Source organism: Myxine glutinosa, chromosome 3 (assembly GCF_964187855.1).
Source record: "Myxine glutinosa chromosome 3, kmMyxGlut1.1, whole genome shotgun sequence".
Classification (NCBI taxonomy): domain Eukaryota; kingdom Metazoa; phylum Chordata; class Myxini; order Myxiniformes; family Myxinidae; genus Myxine; species Myxine glutinosa.
Window position 1 is genome coordinate 99,113,237 of NC_136263.1, and position 19,908 is coordinate 99,133,144.

At 48.2% G+C, this 19,908-nt stretch overlaps 1 long non-coding RNA gene across 1 annotated transcript; it reads left to right on the plus strand.

Moving 5' to 3' along the window:
- Window positions 1-579: 579 nt before the first annotated feature.
- On the plus strand, window positions 580-17,992 carry LOC137423342 (uncharacterized). Its single transcript, XR_010983686.2, has 2 exons — window positions 580-2,578; window positions 16,674-17,992. It is a non-coding gene; the product is annotated as an uncharacterized LOC137423342 (long non-coding RNA).
- The last annotated feature ends 1,916 nt before the right edge of the window (window positions 17,993-19,908 follow it).

Consider the following 19,908-nt stretch of genomic DNA (forward strand, 5'->3'; position numbering starts at 1 on the left):
GCTGTAGGAGCCTGTTTGCTCCAGAATGGCAACCCTATAGCGTTCACATCACGCAGTATGACCGATACTGAGTGTCGCTACGCTATGATTGAGAAGGAAATGCTCTCAATCGTCCATGCAACAGAAGCATTTCACTACTATATCTTTGGAAAATCAGTAGTGGTATATAATGACCATAAACCCCTTGAGGAAATCTTCAAGAAGCCTCTCCTATCTTCTCCCATGCGTTTACAGCGTATGTTGCTCAAGCTTAAACGGTATGACTTGGAGGTTAACTACTGCCGTGGTTCTGAGATGGTGCTCCCCGACACATTGTCCCGTGCACCTCTACCGGACACCGACTCAGAAGCTGGGAAAGACCTTGAGCCTGTGAACATGTTCCAGTTCCTTGCGATCACGAGTGGGAAATACCTCGAAATCCAGGAAGCTACTCTGAGTCAAATGAGCCTTCTCTGCGGTGTCATTGCAAGTGGATGGCCTGACTCCCGAAAGGAAGTCCCAGCACAGGTCCGTCCGTACTTTGACTCCAGAACGCAATTGGCAGTCTCAGACAGTGTTGTCTACAAAGGCATGCGCCTTGTCATCCCGCCAAGCCTCAGACCCAGAATGCTGAGCTTGATTCATGAATCGCACCTCGGAGTGAACAAGTGTAAGCAGCGTGCTCGCGAGGTCATGTATTGGCCCTCAATGAACTCTGACATCGAAGAAACTGTACGGAATTGTTGCAAGTGTGCAGAGTATCAAAGCGCTCAGCAACGGGAGCCTCTCTTGCCGACTTACACGCCTGATCTTCCATTCATCGAAGTTGGAAGCGACGTTTTTGACTTCGAATCAAAGCAATATTTGCTCACGGTCGATTATTACTCCAAGTTTGTGGAGGTGGATTGCCTCAAGGACATTACAGCTCGCTCTGTAATCGAAGCTCTCAAGCAGCAGTTTTGTCGACATGGTATTCCAGAGAAGCTGCGAAGCGATTCCGGAAGTCAGTACACGTCAGAGGAATTTTCTCCGTTTTGCAAAGAATATGGCATAACTCACGACATTGTGTCCCCCAAGCACCAACGTGCCAATGGAGAGGCAGAAAGAGCGATCCAGACAGTGAAAAGGCTCTGGAAGAAGTCAGCAGATAAGTACTTAGCCCTGCTAGACTACCGCACCACTCCACTTGAAGGAATAAACTTGTCCCCGGCTCAGCTCCTAATGGGAAGACGCCCCAGAAACACACTGCCTTCAACCGCACTCTTCTCATGCCTGCGCGGTATGACCATCACCTTGTGAGATCACGCCTTGACACACAGAAGGAGAAACAAAAATACTATCATGACAAGCCATCTATGTCAGATTTGCCACCGCTCCAGCCGGGTGACAGTGTTAGGATGTTGCCAAACCCGGAGGCCAGGCATTGGATTCCGGCTGTAGTTGAGGCGCGCCACAACAGCCCCCGGTCATATTTGCTGAGGACCCCAAACAATGTGTACCGGCGTAACAGGCTCCATCTCCGCAGAGTGCCTCATTCAGCCAATGTTGGCCCAGTGGGAAGTCAGCCACTCTCTCGCTTTTACTCTTCCCAGGACATGAGGGACTTCCCTGATCCCACCACTCAACAGGACACCCCAGTGGGGAACTGCTGCAAGTCCCCAAGTCCAAGTGAGCAAGCATCTGAATCCCAAAGTCTCCCATCAGTGTCATCGCCTCGAGCCACTGCATCTCCCAGAAATACCAAGTTCATCACAAGGAGCGGCAGAGCGGTTAACCCTCCCAGACGTCTGGATCTTTAAATTTGAATCAATTGATTCACGTGATCTGAATGTGATGCTGTTTGTTAATTAATTCATTGTAAGTTTTACTTTATAGAGTTATTTGCTTTGCTGGTTTCCTTTAAAGTGGCTTCCTTGAAAGAAAGGAGGATGTAACGTATTATTCTGACTTGTATTTGCATTGTTGTTGTGGTTTATCGGACGCGCTTATTCGTCAGACACGAGTGAATCATCACCGCGTCAATAAACGCGCTTTCCGCTTCCGGCACGATGGAGTCTGCTTGAGTTCGTTACAGGTTGCTCGGATGATGTGTGCCCAGATGCATTGTGGGTCATTGCGACTTTGCTGAATGTCGGTGAGCAAGGGAGACGTTCGTGTGTGTTTTATGCGGTGTGCTGGACGCCATGTCAGAATGGTGGGCGCCTGCGACATGCCATGCATTGTAAATTGTAATAAGGAATACGTTGTTTAAGATGGAATTATAAGGGGGACTGGAAAAGAATAAACGTAATGTAACGCGAGGTATATGAAATAAGACGTTTGGCGTGGTCGGATGCAGGATTTTAGGGGAATAATGAATTTCCGGTTCCAACAGGAAGTCTTGTTGATGCAGTAAACGAGCTAACGAGGTACAGTGTGAATGATGAGATTCAGAGAGATCTCTGAATGAGGTTGTCTAGAGCGGATGAAATAGAGAATGGCAGTTGCAAGACCGAGGTACGGATGTGATGCGGAGTGGCGGCTGGAAGATGCATCGATGCATTTGTGTTGATCGATGCGCCGAATGAAGACCTTTTGGGTTTGCTGGCAAGCGATGCTGGTAAGATTTAGTTATGAAAATGCATGTGGTTCTAAGGGCAGATAATGTGGGACAAGCTACCTCACGGGCGGTGCAGGGAGAGTATTGGAAATTCAACAAGATTCTGTGTTCAATAATTTGAGCAGAAATGTCGCGTTTTCAACCGAACGCTCATTCGAGGAAGGAGGAATGCGAGGTTTTAACTATCGGTTTGATGTGGTTCACGCCGGGCGAATGATGTGTGGATGGGTTGCGTAATGGCTAATGCATCTTGGAGATGCATCGGTGCAAAGACACAGGGAAGGTGCTGAGAGTGACACGGAGCACGAGTTGGTTGTGGCAGGTGCGAGAGGATGCACACATGGAATGAAAGAATGCACGCTTGAGTTGGTAGTAGAGCACGTGATTGGGTGTGCGGAGGAGTTGTCACAGAGGAGTGGGCGCGAGGAGATGTGTTGAGGAATGTGCCGAGCGAGCACACGTGCGAAAGGTGTGCACCAGGTAGGGAGGGTGCTGTGGTCAGGTGTGTAACGAAGCTTGGGAGCGGAGTGTGTGTACCTGGGAGGATATTGTTCCAGGCACGGAGATGGTAGAGCACGCCTCCCAAGAGAGGCTGTGGGATTTTGGCGGGAGTTCTTGCAGAGGCAAGATGCACCTTTCTTCGTTTGAAATTTGACCTTTTTTTGAAGTTCATTTGACCTATGTTTGAGAATGATTTGAGATCATGGGAATGATTTGGAATGGGAATGAGGTCAGAGTGAATTCGCTAGCCTTGAAAGGGCGACAGGCTGAGTCAATCTATTGGGTGTTAGTTCAACGAATTGTTATAGAAGTTAAATCGGAAAAGGGAACAATATATTGTTGGTTAAAACTGAAATTGTGGACGTAATTTGTGGATAGAAGAATATCGATTTCCGAAATTTGTTATAGTTGTGGTTGACGTTTTAATAGGTGATTCAGGGGACTCGGGAAATAAACAGATTTCCGGTGCCGACCGGAAGCGTCAGTTACAGTATGCTTTGAATTTAATTCAATCGTGCTGTGAGTACAGTGATGAGTTTGATCGAGCTCTGGGGTTATTCACGTTACATGGAGGACATTTGAGAGGGTGTGAGGAGATGCAAGTAGCATGGTCCAAGTCGTGGTATTGTTACGAATTCATGTGAATTACTATTCAGGTCTTTGCTTATCAATGTGTAGTCGATTAAAGGTTGTTGTGATTAAAGGGTCAGGAGCCCTTCTGGGAAAAGGGAGACCGGAAATGGAAGGAAAAAGACACGAGGTCCTGGAGAAGCGACGATCTTCTTCTTCTTCCTCGCCGAGCTCCGAGGCGAGGGTATCGATATCGAGCAGCGTCTGACGCTGCGTTGGGAAACCCATCTGGCGAAAGGAATTACCCCTTGACACATCCAGTTGCCGTGGGTTCGTGCACGGAACCCAGCGTCCTACACAGTTCGCCTCACCGTCTACAAGGACGCGTACGGGTCGCACCTTGGGCCTCGCGCGCTGGACAAGCCACGCGTTGCTTTGCCCGCGTTGCTTGGCAAGGAGGTGCGCGCTGCAACCGTTGTTCCCGGTACGTGACGTGCACGTTTGGGAGCACGTCAGCCAGGGGTTCGTTCAACCGCCCGTGTGCGGAGAAGCCGACCATCATCTTGGTCAGGAGGGGCCCAGAGACATTGTGAGGGACAGAGACCAAAGGGGTCGTGAGTACCCAAGGGGTCGGGAGTGGGGAAAGGGGACACACATATATAAGATGGCCATCTTAATCATATTGGTGATTGATTGTTGATTGTGGATTGTTGATGGTTGTTGATTGTTGATTCCTTGGGGGAATATATTATTGATTACTCTGGATCCTTGGTGTGGGGTTTCTTATTGACTGGAATTCATATTGATTGTGTTACGAAAGCGTATAAATCATATATCTTTCTGGCGGGGTGCCTCCCACGGTCCGGGGGTCACCGAGACCAGGTAGTTACCGGGAGGACCACGTAACAGAATTGGGGGCTCGTCCAAATTACGATTTGCGGATTCGCAATTGGGTCTACGTCCGGGACCTAAAATTGTATAAAATAATAAAATAATATTTTTATTAATTAAAATTTATTAATTAAGTATTAATTGGTAAATTTTTGGGGAAATTGGGGGTAAAGTCTTGGGTGAAGGTTAACAGGTGTTAACGATAGGCACCATGGCGTTTGTGGCACAGAACTTTGCGGTAACCCCGAGTGAGGCACAGTTGTTTTTTTTTATTTGTTTTTTTTTGTATACAAGATCGAGGCTCGTGAAAGAGCTAACATTAATCACACAAAAAGACAAACCCACACACAAAACACAAAAAACAAGGGGAGCGGTAGACAAGATGGGGAGAGAGGGGGAAGGACACAAAAGAGAGGGGGAAGGACACAAACACAACATTTGAGAGCAGGGACATCGGGAGGACTTGGGGGGAGGTGGGAGAGGATTAAAAGATATGAACACTGCAAGGACTCTGGGGTGAATTACCGGGGGTAGAAAAGATCAAGGTTTTCGATGGGGGAAGATAAGAGATGGTGGTGAACAGCTGTTTTAAAGACCTGGAGGGAGGAGTGGGATTGAAGGGAGTGGGGGAGTTTGTTCCAGAGGCGGGAGAAAAGGGGCATGAAAGAGTGAAGGTGAGCAGAGAGCCTAGACTTTGGCAGTTTAACCAGAAGAGGGTTGCAGGCAGATCTTGTGCGACCTGAAGGAATATTGGGGGGACAGAGCACAGAGAGAGTTGGGGGAGCAAGGCCGGAGAGGAGTCGGTAGAAGACAGAAAGACCACCAACCTGCCTGCGGTGAGTGAGTGAAAGGCCCTCGGCGTTGACTACATCGCAGGAGATTCCAATGATTCTGAAAGCTTTGGCCTCAACAGCGTGAAGCCGAGCAAGGTGTGAGGCAGGAGCACCAGCCCAGAGGGGGGAACAGTATTCCATTGAGCTGCGGATGAAAGCCTTGTATGTGGTGAAGAGCTCAGGTGTGCCAAGGAAGGACTTCGCACGACGGAGGATGCCCAGTCGGCGACTGGCTTTGGAGGCCAGCTTGGAAATGTGGTTTTCCCAAGAAAGATCATGGCAGATAGTGAGACCCAAAAGCTTGAGCGACAGAACTTCTTGGAGAGGATTGTTGAGAAAGTAGATGGGAGGGTTGTCCAGTCGGTCTTTTCGGAGAGACATTGTAAGAGTGTGAGATTTGTCAGGATTGAAAGACATGTTCCACTTGTTTGACCAGTCTGTTATTTTGTCCAGGTCTGCAGAGAGTGAGGAGGCTGCAGACTGCCGATCTGAGGGATGAGGAATGGAGCGACAGAGAGTAGAGTCGTCAGCAAAGAGATAGAGAGGATTTTCAAGAGAGTCAGAGAGATCATTGATGAAGACCAGAAAAAGCACAGGGCCCAGAACACTACCTTGGGGAACTCCAGCCTGAACAGGAAGAGGAGATGAGAGAAACCCATTCAGGGCCACACGTTGACTACGACCAGAGAGGAAGTCCGCCAGCCATGCGTGGAGATTTCCATGGATACCAAAGGAGGAGAGTTTGGAGAGCAGAGCAGGGTGCCAGACCGTATCGAAGGCACGTGAAATGTCAAGGGAGACAGCTCTAATTTCCTGTTTGGCGTTGAGGACCTCCATCCATTGTTGAGAAAGCAGAAGCAGCATGTCCAGAGTAGAGTGACCAGGTCTGAAACCAAATTGATGATCAGAGATCAAGCCATTGGAGAAGAGGAAAGATTTAATATCTGAAGCAATGATGGATTCCATGACTTTGCTTATAATTGGGAGAAGGCTGATTGGTCTGTAGTTGCTGGGATCTGTTTTTGCACCTTTTTTGTGCAAAGCGGTGATGTTGGCTAATTTCCAAGCAGATGGCAGATGACCTTGAGCAAAAGAGAGGGTGAAGAGAACAGAAAGAGGGAGTGAAAGAGCAGAAGAACATGATTTTAGGACCCGTGGGCTGATGCCGTCAGGACCAGTTGCAGAATCAGAGTCGAGGGTTGACAGAAACTTTTCCACCTTGTCAGGAGGAAAGGACACAGAGTCCAGGAGCAGCTGGGTACGACTGGGTACGGTGGGTACAGAGAGGGATGGGTTTGGGACACAAGATTTAGAGGCAAACACAGAGTTGAGGCATTCAGCTTTTTCACGTGCGGAGTCAGCCGTTAAGCCGTTTGAGGTGAGGGAGGGGATGGAGGGGGAACAAACACCAGAAACAGATTTGACGAGACGCCACCAGGATTTGGAAGAGGGAGACAGATAAGAGAGTTTGGTCTTGAGAATGGTGAGATATTGTTTCCTGGCTCTCCTGAGGGTGGACACACAGTTGTTTCGGGCTTTGTGAAAGGAAATGAGATTTCCTTCCGTTGGATTTGCTTTCCAGGAGACGAAAGCAAGTTGTTTCAGGGCAACAGCCTCACCACAAGATTCCGTGTACCATGGACGGGAGGAAGGGTATGACAACTGAAGACGAGATGGTATAAATCTGTGCATGAGAGAGAGCAATTTACTTTGAAAGAATTCCCAGGATGAGTTGATGTCAGAGGCGGTAGAGATGGGAGACCAGTCCAGATGATTGATGGCTGCTTGAAGACCGTGCCAGTTGGCCTGAGTGAAATGCCAGACTCGTGGATGCTGAGGAGGCTCTCTGAGAATGGTCAGAGAGATGTCCACTTTGACAAGCACATGATCAGATGAGCCGATTGGAGCAGAAGAAGAGCAGCAGACATTTTCAGGGAAGTTTGTCATAACCAAATCCAGAAGAGAAGATGCTCCGTTGACTGAGATCCGGGTCGGGAAATTGACAGATTGTGTCAGTCCCAGTGAGTCGCAGAAGTCCTTTGCTGAAGAGCCATGGCTGGTGAGAGAGGTACCCACACCCAGCCAACTGGCATGGTGACAATTGAAATCACCACATATGAGGAAGAGAGAGTTGGGATGGGTAGATAGAAGTTGGTCCATATTATCAGACAGTGAGATGTAGATGGAGTCATCGCTGATTGGTGGACGGTACAACACACATATGAACAAAAGGTGGGAGCGAAGGGGAAGCCGTAGCCAAAGGTATTCCTGGGGGTGAGGTGGAGAGAGGGCAGTGGAGGGCGAGTGAGGAAGAGAGTTTTTTATAAAGATAGCAACCCCACCTCCAGGACGAGGCTCAGGTCTATCATACCGGAGGAGGGAGTAACCTGGGAGAGATACCAAGGCATCAGAGACATCATGAAGGAGGAAAGTTTCTGTTAAGCAGATCACATCTGGTTTGTCAGAAGCAACCTGTGTGGAGAGGTCAGTCAAGTTTGAGCGAAGGCCCCGGATGTTTGAGGTCCATACCGTTAATGAAGAGGAAGGGGGAGCATCGGGTCCAGAACAGGGGGGGGGGGAGGGGTAGGGTAAGATGTGGAAGAGGAGGAAGAGGTAGGGAGAGCTGTTGAAGGTGTGTCAGAGATTTCAGAATAGCTTGTAGAAAGGGAAGAATGGGGCGGACAAAAGGTTTGATGGAGATTGGATGAGGCACAGTGAGGTGTTATTTGAGGAGGGGGAAGAGCAAGGCAGAAGGTTTGGGGAGATAAAGGTGAAAGTTGGAAGGAGGAAGAAGCAGGGAGGATGCTTTGAGGAGGAGGGGTGAGAGGGGAGTCTAGGAGGGGAGGAGCGAGGGAGAGTCTCGGAGGGGAGGGGTGTGGGGGGAGTTTAGGAGGGAGGGGAGGGAAGGGGCAAGGGGGGAGATTTGAAAGGGATGGGTGATGGGGAGGATTTGGAGGGGAGGGGTGAGATTGGATTTTGAAAAGTGTACGATTCATGGGAAACAAACATTTTTTGCAAAATGAGTTTGAGACCTTCGAGTCAAAAATACGTTTGAGGACACTGGAGGAGGGGTGGAGTTCTGGATAGTTTAGGGAATGTAGAAAGGAGGAACTGTAAGAGATGGTATTATATATATTTTTTGGAATGAATAGATTTGGTGAGCAAGACGAAAGCATCCTTTTGTAGGAAAAGAAGAAAAGGGTGTTATAATATATGAGAGAAAATAGTTGTTCAGGGGAGAGATTATACATTTCTAACCGCGTGATCGCGAATGAAGAACGAACGAACAAAAAGAACAAATAAACGAATAAGACCTGGGAAGGAAATATTTTTTTGGGGTTTTTTTTTTTTTTGTGAGTACAGATATTAAACAAGGAGGTACGGGGTGAACGACTGGTACGAAACAGAGAACGAAAATAATTTCAGCGCATTCGACGAATCGCTGAGAGAAAAACAAACCACAAGGTCGGAGACGGTACGGTAGTCCAAGCCTACGAGTACTAGGCCGCAGAATACTCGATACCATTAACCGACGATTGTGTATACATGTACGAAAAATTAGCACCGAAAATTTTCCAAAAGATACGCTATAGGTACATACACCGAAAGATAGATACAGTCTCGACAAAAACACGATTGAGAAATATCACTTAGCTTCGAAAGCGTGAGCGCATGGAGCAGCTTCGAAAAGACGTGACCTAGCCGTGATCTCGCGTTACTAAAGTCGGACCTCTTGAAATTGGCCAAACATTTTAACTTGGAGGTCCGAACTAATTTGAGGAAGGCAGAGTTGCAGACCACGGTGATACAGTCTATGGTGGGATTAGGAACATGGGACGAGTTAGCCTGGGAGTGGCTACCCGAAGAACCAGAAGACGTTGAGCTCCGGAAACTGGAGTTACAATTACGGAGCCAGGAACGGATCAAAGAAGAGGAAAGGAAAGCAGAAGAGTGGAGAGAAGAGAAACAAGCAGAGGAAAGGAGAGTGGAACGAGAACTCCAGGAAAGGTTAAAAGAAGAAGAAAGGAAAGCAGAAGAGAGGAGAGAAGAGAAACAAGCAGAGGAAAGGAGAGTGGAACGAGAACTCCAGGAAAGGTTAGAAGGGAGAAAAGCAGAGGAGAGGAGAGCTGCCAGGGAACTCGAAGCAGAGGAGAGAAAAGCCGAAAGGGAGTTGAAGGAACGGGATCTGGCGCTTCAGCAAGAGATTAAATTCAAGGAGCTGGATTTAATGAGAGAACGGGGAGAGGTACCACCCTTGCTGACGGGGTCGACACCTAGCCAGAACACCTGGGAGGTGGGCAGACATGTGAGGCTGGTTCCACCCTTCAGTGAAAAGGAAATCACTCAATTTTTTCCACACTTTGAGAAAGTGGCTCGACAGTTAAACTGGCCGGAGGAGGCCTGGACCATACTAGTGCAAAGTGTGCTGGTGGGTAAAGCTCAAGAGATTTATTCGGCGCTACCAATGGACCAATGTGCAGATTATGAGGTATTGAAGAAGCACATCCTCAAAGCCTATGAGTTGGTTCCGGAAGCTTACCGGCAAAAATTCAGGAATGCCAGGAAGAGGGAGAGTGAGACCCATGTGGAGTTTGCTAGAGTGAAAGAAAATATGTTTGATCGGTGGTGTGAGTCAAAAGGAGTCGGGAACGACTTCGAAGCATTGCGTGACCTGATGCTGGTGGAGGAATTTCAACAGTGTGTCCACGAGGACATCAAAGTGTACCTGCAGGAAAAGAAAGTACCGAAGTTGTGGGACGCAGCCACCATGGCAGATGATTATGCCTTAACACACCGGATAGGGGTCCACGAACCTAACTCCTCGCCTAGATCTCCGCAGGGGAGGTGTGGAACAGCAGGTGCGGAGAACGACAATACATGGCGGCGGCCTCGAGATGAATATGGGGACAACGCTGATACCCGAACTGTTCGAAATCAGGGGGCTACGGGCCCAAGACAAACTTATTTTTCGGGGGGCCCGAGGCAGACCACGAGTTTTTCCTCCGGGCCTACTTGCGCTTTTTGCAAGAAACCTGGACACTTGATGTCCAGTTGTTACCTCATGAAAAGGGAAAACCCAGAGCGGAGTCCAACTATTACCACTCCGAATGCGATGGCAAGCGTAAGAAATCGCCCACAGAAGAGTTACCAACCATTTATTTATGAGGGGTTGGTCTCACTCAAGGGAGACTTGACTAACCCAAGACCGGTTAGGGTTTTGAGGGACACAGGAGCCCATCAATCCTTAATGCTTGAAGGCATTTTGCCATTGTCAAAGAGTACCGCAACTGGTGATAGTGTTCGGTTACAAGGGATCGGTGGCTGTGTTAGTGCCCCACTTCATGTCATCCATTTGGAATCCGATTTGGTGTCAGGGCCGGTCACCGTCGGTTTACAAGCCACGCTTCCTGTAGAGGGAGTATCTGTGATTATCGGGAATTATTTGGCTGGGGGGCAAATTTATGGTAACCCGGGGGTTGGTAAAGAGCACAGCAGGGAAAATAACACCACACCAGCTCGGGATGGCGACAAAAGTTCCAAGTTATTTGTAGGGGGACTGAACTTCAACACAGAGGAAGAAGTTCTGACCTCTGTCTTCAACAGATATGGGCCGCTGGTGGAAGTGCGGGTGGTAAAAGACAGGGAAACGCAACGGTCAAGAGGGTTCGGCTTTGTCACGTTTGCAAGCACAAGAGACGCCAGGGAGGCAGAGAAGAATTGGAATGGTAAGGATTTGGAAGGTCGGACCATAACAGTAGGGAAGGCATTTCGTAGGCGTCGAGAGGTCTACAGAAGAGGACCACTTGGCGGTAGTTTTGGTGTGGGCAGCAGCCGATATTACTATGGAGGCTCCCAGAGTTACGGCACCTCCCGAAAGAATGAATGTCAGAGCACTGGCCGAGAAGGAGACCGCCAGTCAGGTAACGGCTGGGACAAGGGGTCCCACCGTAACTGGTAGGAGTCTGGAGAAGTTGAAGCCCTATATACGGGGGAGCCGCCGAGCCGGGGCTCCTACACGGACTAACCGTGAACGCCGCGTTCTTAAAGGCGTCCAGGTAGTGAACTTTCCTGCACGGACTAACCGTGAACTCCACGTTCTTAAAGGCGTCCATGTAATGAACTTTTCTCCCCGGACTAACCGTGAACTCCACATTCCTTAAGGCGTCCATGTAGGGAATACTCCGCTGGGCCTCCCGAAAAAGTGCTATAGAGAGGTTTAAATTTGGGCGCTTTGGTCACCACCTCTTAACCGTCATTCAAGAGAAACTAGAAGTGGGACGCTTGGTACAGAGTGAATTAATCTAGGGGTTTTGGTGAAATTTTGTTGCTTTATTTTTAAGTGATAATGGTGCCCGGGGGGAACTGATGATTTGGGGGTGTGAGTTATCTGGTTTGTTTATCCAAGTTGGCCGGCAAAGAAAGTTTTCGCTGGGTTCAAACTTTCTTTCTTGAAGGGGGGGAGTTTTACGAATTCATGTGAATTACTATTCAGGTCTTTGCTTATCAATGTGTTGTCGATTAAAGGTTGTTGTGATTAAAGGGTCAGGAGCCCTTCTGGGAAAAAGGAGACCGGAAATTTGAAGGAAAAAGACACGAGGTCCTGCAGAAGCGACGATCTTCTTCTTCTTCCTCGCCGAGCTCCGAGGCGAGGGTATCGATATCGAGCAGCGTCTGACGCTGCGTTGGGAAACCCATCTGGCGAAAGGAATTACCCCTTGACACATCCAGTTGCCTTGGGTTCGTGCACGGAACCCAGCGTCCTACACAGTTCGCCTCACCGTCTACAAGGACGCGTACGGGTCGCACCTTGGGCCTCGCGCGCTGGACAAGCTGCGCGTTGCTTTGCCCGCGTTGCTTGGCAAGGAGGTGCGCGCTGCAACCGTTGTTCCCGGTACGTGACGTGCACGTTTGGGAGCACGTCAGCCAGGGGTTCGTTCAACCGCCCGTGTGCGGAGAAGCCGACCATCATCTTGGTCAGGAGGGGCCCAGAGACATTGTGAGGGACAGAGACCAAAGGGGTCGTGAGTACCCAAGGGGTCGGGAGTGGGGAAAGGGGACACACATATATAAGATGGCCATCTTACTCATATTGGTGATTGATTGTTGATTGTGGATTGTTGATGATTGTTGATTCCTTGGGGGAATATATTATTGATTACTCTGGATCCTTGGTGTGGGGTTTCTTATTGACTGGAATTCATATTGATTGCGTTACGAAAGCGTATAAATCATATATCTTTCTGGCGGGGTGCCTCCCACGGTCCGGGGGTCACCGAGACCAGGTAGTTACCGGGAGGACCACGTAACAGAATCAAAAGGGTTGGTACCTTCTTGAAGAGGGTGGGTGCCCAAGTGCATTGTGGGTTATCATAACTTGCCGATTTTGGGGCGCGCACCAAATACAATAGAGATCGGGCTGCATGGTGAAGCATGGCACCCCGTGTGGTTCGTGCTCGTCACGTGTGCGTGAGGCTGCAGTTGCGTGGAATGCAGTGAACCTGTCCGATTTTTTGCCTTGTGAGGCTCCAGAGATAGGTTGGCATATAAATGCTGTGAATAGGTGATGTCCTTTGTTGGGGCTTGTGATACGCCTCTGTTATCTGTCTGTCTGTGAGTTACAGTGTGTCTGGAGAAGAGGTCAGTCAGGTAGGATGGGGCCAGGTTATGGAGGACTTTGTAGGTCAAGAGGAGGATTTTGTACTGGATTCTCTGGGGAATGGGGAGCCAGTGAAAATTATAATGATGGGGGTGATGTGGTCACGGGTCCGGGAATGGGTGAGTAGACGGGCAGCGGAGTTCTGACCGTATTGGATTATTGAGGTTTGGTGATTATTGATGATTATCGAGGGTGAACCATAGAGAAGGCTGTCTTTGTGATCTGTTTGGTGTATTTGTCGAAGGAGAGGGTTTGGTCAAAGATGGTGCCAAGATTCCGGTTGTGAGTGGAGGTGGATACTGGGAAACCGTCGATGTTGGGGGCAAAGTTATGGGTGGATTTGGTAAGCGGTTTTGGGTAAATGAAGATTAATTCAGATTTAGCATAGTTAAGTTTGAGGAAGTCGATTTGAAGCCAGGATTTTATTTCAGTAATGCAGTTTGTCAGGAGATGGATTTGGGGGAGATTAAAGCTGGATGTCATCGGTGAAGCAGTGGAATTGGAGACAATGGTGCATTGGCCATGGTGCACGACGGATTAAGTGACCGAGGGGGGATAGGTACAGGATGAAGAGGGGCGTTTTGGGCCAAGAACTGAACCTTGGGGGACACCTTGAGGGGGAGCGAATTGTGGTGATTAAGCTGGTGTACATGCTGTCAATTTTGCTTTGGAAGAATGAAAGGAAGGAGATGCAGTTTTCTACTGTGAAGAACTGGTGGTGGTATTCAGGGGGTTGAGGAGTTTGTTCGTAGTTGTATTTGAGGTTGTTTGTTCACGTTGTAGAGTTTGTTTATTTATTTGTTTGTTTATTTAGTTTGTTTTATTGTAGAGAAGAGTGCTTTTGGGTTTTCCGGAGCCAGAGTGGATAATTTGAGAGTAGCAGGCGGAGCGGAAGAGGGCATCTTTGTAGTACTGAAGGTGGTCCTTGTAGGCTTGGGAGTGAATTGTGAGACCTGTTTTATTGCGGAGTCTTTCAAGTTGGCGAGCACGAGTTTTCATCAGGCGGAGTTCAGGGGTAAACCAGGGAGCAGAATGGGTGGAAGAAACTGATTTGGGTTTAATAGGCGCAAGCTGGTCTAAGCAGGGTGAGGAGGATGGTGTGATTGATGATGTCAAAGGCGGTGCTGAGGTCGAGGAGGATGAGAATGTTGAGGTTGCCGGCGTCAGAGGAGAGAGAAGGTCATTGGTGATTTTGAGGAGAGCAGTTTCAGTACTGTGGTTGAAGCGGCATCCGGATTGGAATGTTTCATACAGGTTATTGGCAGAGAGGTGATGTTTGAGTTGTGGCCACAGAGCGTTCCAAAACTTTGACAGAAAGGGTAGGTTGGAGATGGGTCTGAAGTTATTTAGGGAGTCAGGGTTTAGTCCAGGTTTTTTCCAGAATGGGAGTGAAGTTTCACGAGGTTTTGGGAAATCGGTATGTGAAGCTGGATTAAGTTTGAGTGGTTATTATTATTACATATGCTCTGGGTCCATGTGGTTAATGTGATGTGACTTTTAAAAAAATGAATTGGAATCGCTGTAAACAGTGTAGATGGAAAAAAGAGATAGACAGGGACAATGGGCTGCTTGGTGAGCCATGGATATTGGCATTGGATATTGGCATTGGATTGGTGGATATTTTGAGTAAGTTTCAACGGGGACTGGACATATGAGACGGGGACGGTAAGACATATGAGAACTATTGTATTATCTTTATTTTATTTTTATTTTTCTATTTTATTATTCTATTTTTATTTTCAATATTTATTTCCACTATTTTTATAAATAGACCAGGTTATTTTTATTATTTGTTTATTTACGAAAATAAATAAATAATAGGGGGAGGTTAATGGTGGTGTGTTGGTGGAAAAAAAAATTGGTTGAAAGTCGAGTTGAAACAATTTATATTGAGATATTGGGATACATTGTAGACATGCCATGGACAGCCATTGGGCCAGAGGCTGAAACAACCTTGTAGGGAATTCTTGGAGTGAATTTGGAAAATGCGAGGTGTCCTCACATTCGCAGGTTCGGTGATAAAGAATTTGGAAGAATTTGGAGAGAGAAATAGATAAAGAGATAATGAATTTGGAGGCCACCAAAGGGCGGACACTGACGTTGCTCGGGGCAACGCAAGGGCGGACAGGAAGGGCCGCCAACCCATGGATAGGATGCACAGATTGTCAAAAGGATAGGATGCACAGATTGTCAACACATACCACCTAAATTAGGGCAGGAATAGGGAGTTGGTTGAGAATGCCGGCGATAACTCACCGATGTGTGTCCCTGTGTCTGTCTGGTCGCCTAGCAGGCCATGGAGTTATATTTCTGAAACATGGATTTCAAAGAGGCAGGTGTGTGCCCTGAGAAAATTTTTGATGGGTCTGATGGATTTTTGGATGGATGGGTTTGATGGATTTTGATGGAGTGGGCACTTTTTGATTGGCACTGGGGGCTGCTGTTGTGTGGACTGGGGAACGAGGGCGGAGTAGGTGACGTGAGGGGAATGCCACGCACTGCGACCGTCTCCCCCCAAGACCGAGGTTGTCGGGGACATGAGTGGGATGTCGATTGCAGTGATGTGGGATGTCGATCACAACCGGATGATGTTGTTCGTGGAGGAGGTCTTGTGTTAAAGTTGGGACGCGTTGCTGGGGATCTGGGTGGCTGGCACCCCGTGTGGTTGGGGGTTGCAGTTTCACAGAAGGAGGTTGGAATCCAGTGTTATGTTCGGAGCACGCAAGGCTGAGCAGGATGGATTGCCATTGGGACGTGTTCTCAAATGATTTTATCAAAATGATGGCTCCTGAGTAAGGGGAGGGAGCAGGGAAAAATATTCACTGTAACAGGTGTTGTTAAACTGTTTGTCTGCATGAGGATGGCAGAGTTGGCCTTCGAGACTCATGTGAGTTGTCTCTGGAGGCAAGGTTCGGGAGGGAGTGTGAAGAAGGAAGGACAAAGGGTTGTAAAAAGTTGATGGTAAGGCAGGGTATAAGGGAAAGTGGTTGTGAAATGCTGTCTTAGTGATAAGGAAGTGTTGGTGGTTGGCCTGCACTGGGAAGAGTGTGACAATGAATGGAAAGTTGTGGCTTTTATTTGACAAAATGGTGCTAGGTTGCCACAACACAGGTTGGGGCTGGTGCAGATGGGATCACGGCTCTGCAGACCAGGTGAGCAGAACTCCACCAGGTACGCTGGAATCACATCAGTTGAATTATTGCTCGGAAAGGAAGGTATTTTCGGAAATTGGTGAAAGTAAAAATAACATTTGAATTTCCAGACATGACGCAGGAAATGCAGCTATAAATAGAGATGAGGTAACTAAATGCCAATTGGTGGGCAGGGGGGCTAGGAATACTAATCGAGGATTTAGTCCTTGCATGTGTGAGCAAATGTTCCACAGGATGAACCCAAATGAACCTCCGGCTGTCGACGTGACTGCGGACCCTGGAACGACGACCCGAACGAGCCACTGAGCAGCAATGATGAGATCTCCGCGGCTGAAGAATGTTCTTCCATTTTATTTTGAAAATGATTTTGATTATACTGAAAAATTGAATTTGGATCCGGATGTGGACTTGCTTTTCACGGACCCAGTCTAGTAATTCTCTTGTCACTTATGTCTCACGAGCTCACAGCAGTTCAACCCTTGCTTTCCCAGCCCTGGATTTTGACCCAACTCCGGACCCAAGTGCATTGCAGGGCCCGCCTGCCAGGAAGCCGATTATCCTGGATCCCAACATGTCGCATGCAGACGCAAACGACTACTTAAAGGAAGTTTCTCTCTTTTTCATGGAATGTAAGGCTCTGATTGCTGGCCTTCCAGGCCACAGATCTAGGCCACGTGATACTGACGATGTTATGCTTTCCCCGGCAGAACGACGGCACATCCAAGGTCTTATGAACATGGAGATCGATTGAGCGCCAAAGATTCATAGGGACTGTGCCTGCGAACACTTGGGCGAGCTCTCGCTAGAGGAGGGTCCCGGCTGCACCTCCGTGGCCAAAGGGTGGGCCGGGAGACCTTCTCGAGTGTGGACCCCTGTGGGACCAGTCGTCTTCGTTGTGGATCCGACGCGCCATTGGATAAACATGTTTCTATGGCCAACACACACACACACACACACACACACACACACACACACACACACACACACACACACACACACGCGCGAATCGTCCTGCTGGGTGCTATGCGAGGTGCTTTGGGTACGGGGCATGTCCACTGGGGCCGCATTCGCGTGGTATTTTCATTGACTGTCTCCCTACCTTGATTTAATAAAGGCCCTTTTTTTGGCTCGTAGATAGCGTTGTATCTTAGATCCAAGAGGACGGTATGCGGGGCTTGAGACCCCTGCCCCCCTTGTGTCCTTATATTGTTTGACCAATTACCAAATATAAACCAACCATGTTTGCTTTGCTTAAAAATATCATATCCTTTAGATCCTTTGAAACCCTGCTTTTCCCTTTAAAAGACTTACTTTGCCTGTCATGTATCTCAAGGATGATATACTTTGTGTGACCTTTTATAGCATGTCTCTTACTGTCGAAATATCCTTTTGGAACTTACTATATCCTTATAAAGAATTATATGTCTTGTAAAAGCCAGGCCCTGATGGTATTATCCTTCACTCTGTGAAGACCAAACCGTATCTTCCCAGTCCCCCTTAACTGTGCTAGATCACTTTTCATGTTTGACATTTTAACGACTTGCTGAACTTTCCCTCAATTAACTGGTTTCTAGAGAATCGTCAACATGGTTGACCCATGAGTGACACCGAAGACCACTCCGTCCTTCTCTTTGTCTTGAGCTAAAAACCACACCCCAATGTTCCCTTTATAAAGTGAAACTCGACCGAATTATTTTAGAGCATCATGTTGGAATCCTGGTCCTTGTGGGCCTCAGTTTAAGCATTTTGCTTTCCACAAGCTTGTGTGTTTGATGAATCAAATAAATATCTCAGTTGTTCCTTCTCTCAATCATGAGTCTTGAGTCCTAAGTCACGGATCCATCATATATACATACATACATTATACATATACAGTCGGACCCCGCTACTTGTTCCTGGAAAATCCTCGAATCAAAAAAAGGGGGATAGGTTGCCAAGTCATGAAAATCCGTGAATAGAGAGGACCAAACCGCGAACGGCGAGGCAAAATCCATGAATGGTGATGCAAATCCCGAGAATGTCGAAGATATTCCGCGAAGGTCGATGAAAGTCCCGGAAATGGCGAGACAAAACCCACGAATGTCGACGAAAACCCGTGCAGGTCGATTAAAATCCGCGAAGGTCGATGAAAATCCATGTGAATGTATGCCACGGCATTGTTTCAATTGGGAAAAGGGAGATACTTTATAGGTTCCTGGTGGTTCCGGATTCATAGAGGAAAGTTTTTAAAGTTTAAAATGTTTTCAACTGCAAATGCACATGATTACAGTTTCACAAAAAATTCTTACAAAAACAAACAAACCAGAACACCAGGTACCATTTCCAATTTATTGACGGAATACGTTCACAGTTTGTTAAAAGTGCTTAACCACACCATACCGTGAAAGTAAAAAAAACACAACACCATAATGTAACGTTTAAATTTTTTCTTTTACACACGGAACTTTCAAATGATGATGATTATGGTGATGATGATGATGGTGAATTAAAATCCCATGAATTCCTCAAACTCTGATGATGACCCAAATGATAGTCCTGTAACGTCGTGCACTGAGGGAGAGGCAGGACAGGCAGGAAAGGCAGCAGTTGAGGGTGTTGGTGAGGACACTGAGACGGCGGCAGGAGAGGAGGGTGCTGGTGGTGTTGAGGTAGAGGGGGCAGGGTGAAATAAACGTGTAATGGAGAGCTGCCTGGCAGATTGCCGCAGATTTTGATGCAGCTCTTTGTCGGGAAAAAGCAAATCATCCAATCCCCTCTTGAACTTGAGGTACCTCTCCATGACTGGGTCAGCATCTTCCAACTTGTCGACAAGCGCCCACATGCCATGCAGCGACTCACCCAGGAACTGGACTGTGAGGTTGGACCTCGGCACCACCCGCCTCCTCCTCCTCCTCCTCCTCGGAAACCGTTATGATGGCCTCCAAATCATTCCCCTTGAGGCTGTCGCCATGTGAGGCAATGAGATCCGCCAACTCCTCAGGCTGCGTGACATCAAATCCTTCCCCTCCCAACTGCCGTGCCAACCCGACAATCACATGCTCTCCTCAGTGTTATCGGGGAAGCCAGTAAAGTTTCTGACTGCCTATGGCCACAGGTTGTGCCAGCACGCATTGATGGTGGAGGCTCTCGCCTCATCCAGCAACTACTTGATGGCGCCGATGCAGTGGGCAATGTTGAAATCCTTCCAACACTGCTCGACGGTGAACCCTGGGTTGGACTCCATCGCATCCAAAATGCGGCGAAAGGTGCAATGGGTGTAATATGTTTTAAACGTTGAAATCACACCTTGGTCGAGTGGCTGGGTGAGGGAAGTGGTGTTGGGCGGCAGGAAGATTACCTCGACATTCAGGTGAGCCATGTCCAGGTCCGCAGGGTGGCCAGGAACATTGTCCAGGAGCAAGAGAACCTTGAATGCAAGGTTTTTGCCCACCATGTACCTCTCCAGCCGAGGGAAAAAACAATTATGGAACCAGTCCAGGAAGGTTGCTGCCATCACCTAGGCTTTCCTGTTGGCCCTCCAAAACACAGGCAGAGTTTGCTTGTTCTTGCCCTTGAGAGCATGCAGGTCCAGGGAACGGTACAACATCATGGGTTTCAGCATGAGGTCCCCTTTTGCGTTTGCACAGAGGAGAAGAGATACCTGGTCCTTGGCAGCTTTGAATCCCGATGCTGTCTCCTCATGCTTCGAGATGAAAGCTCTCATGGGCATCTTTTTTCCAGAAGAGG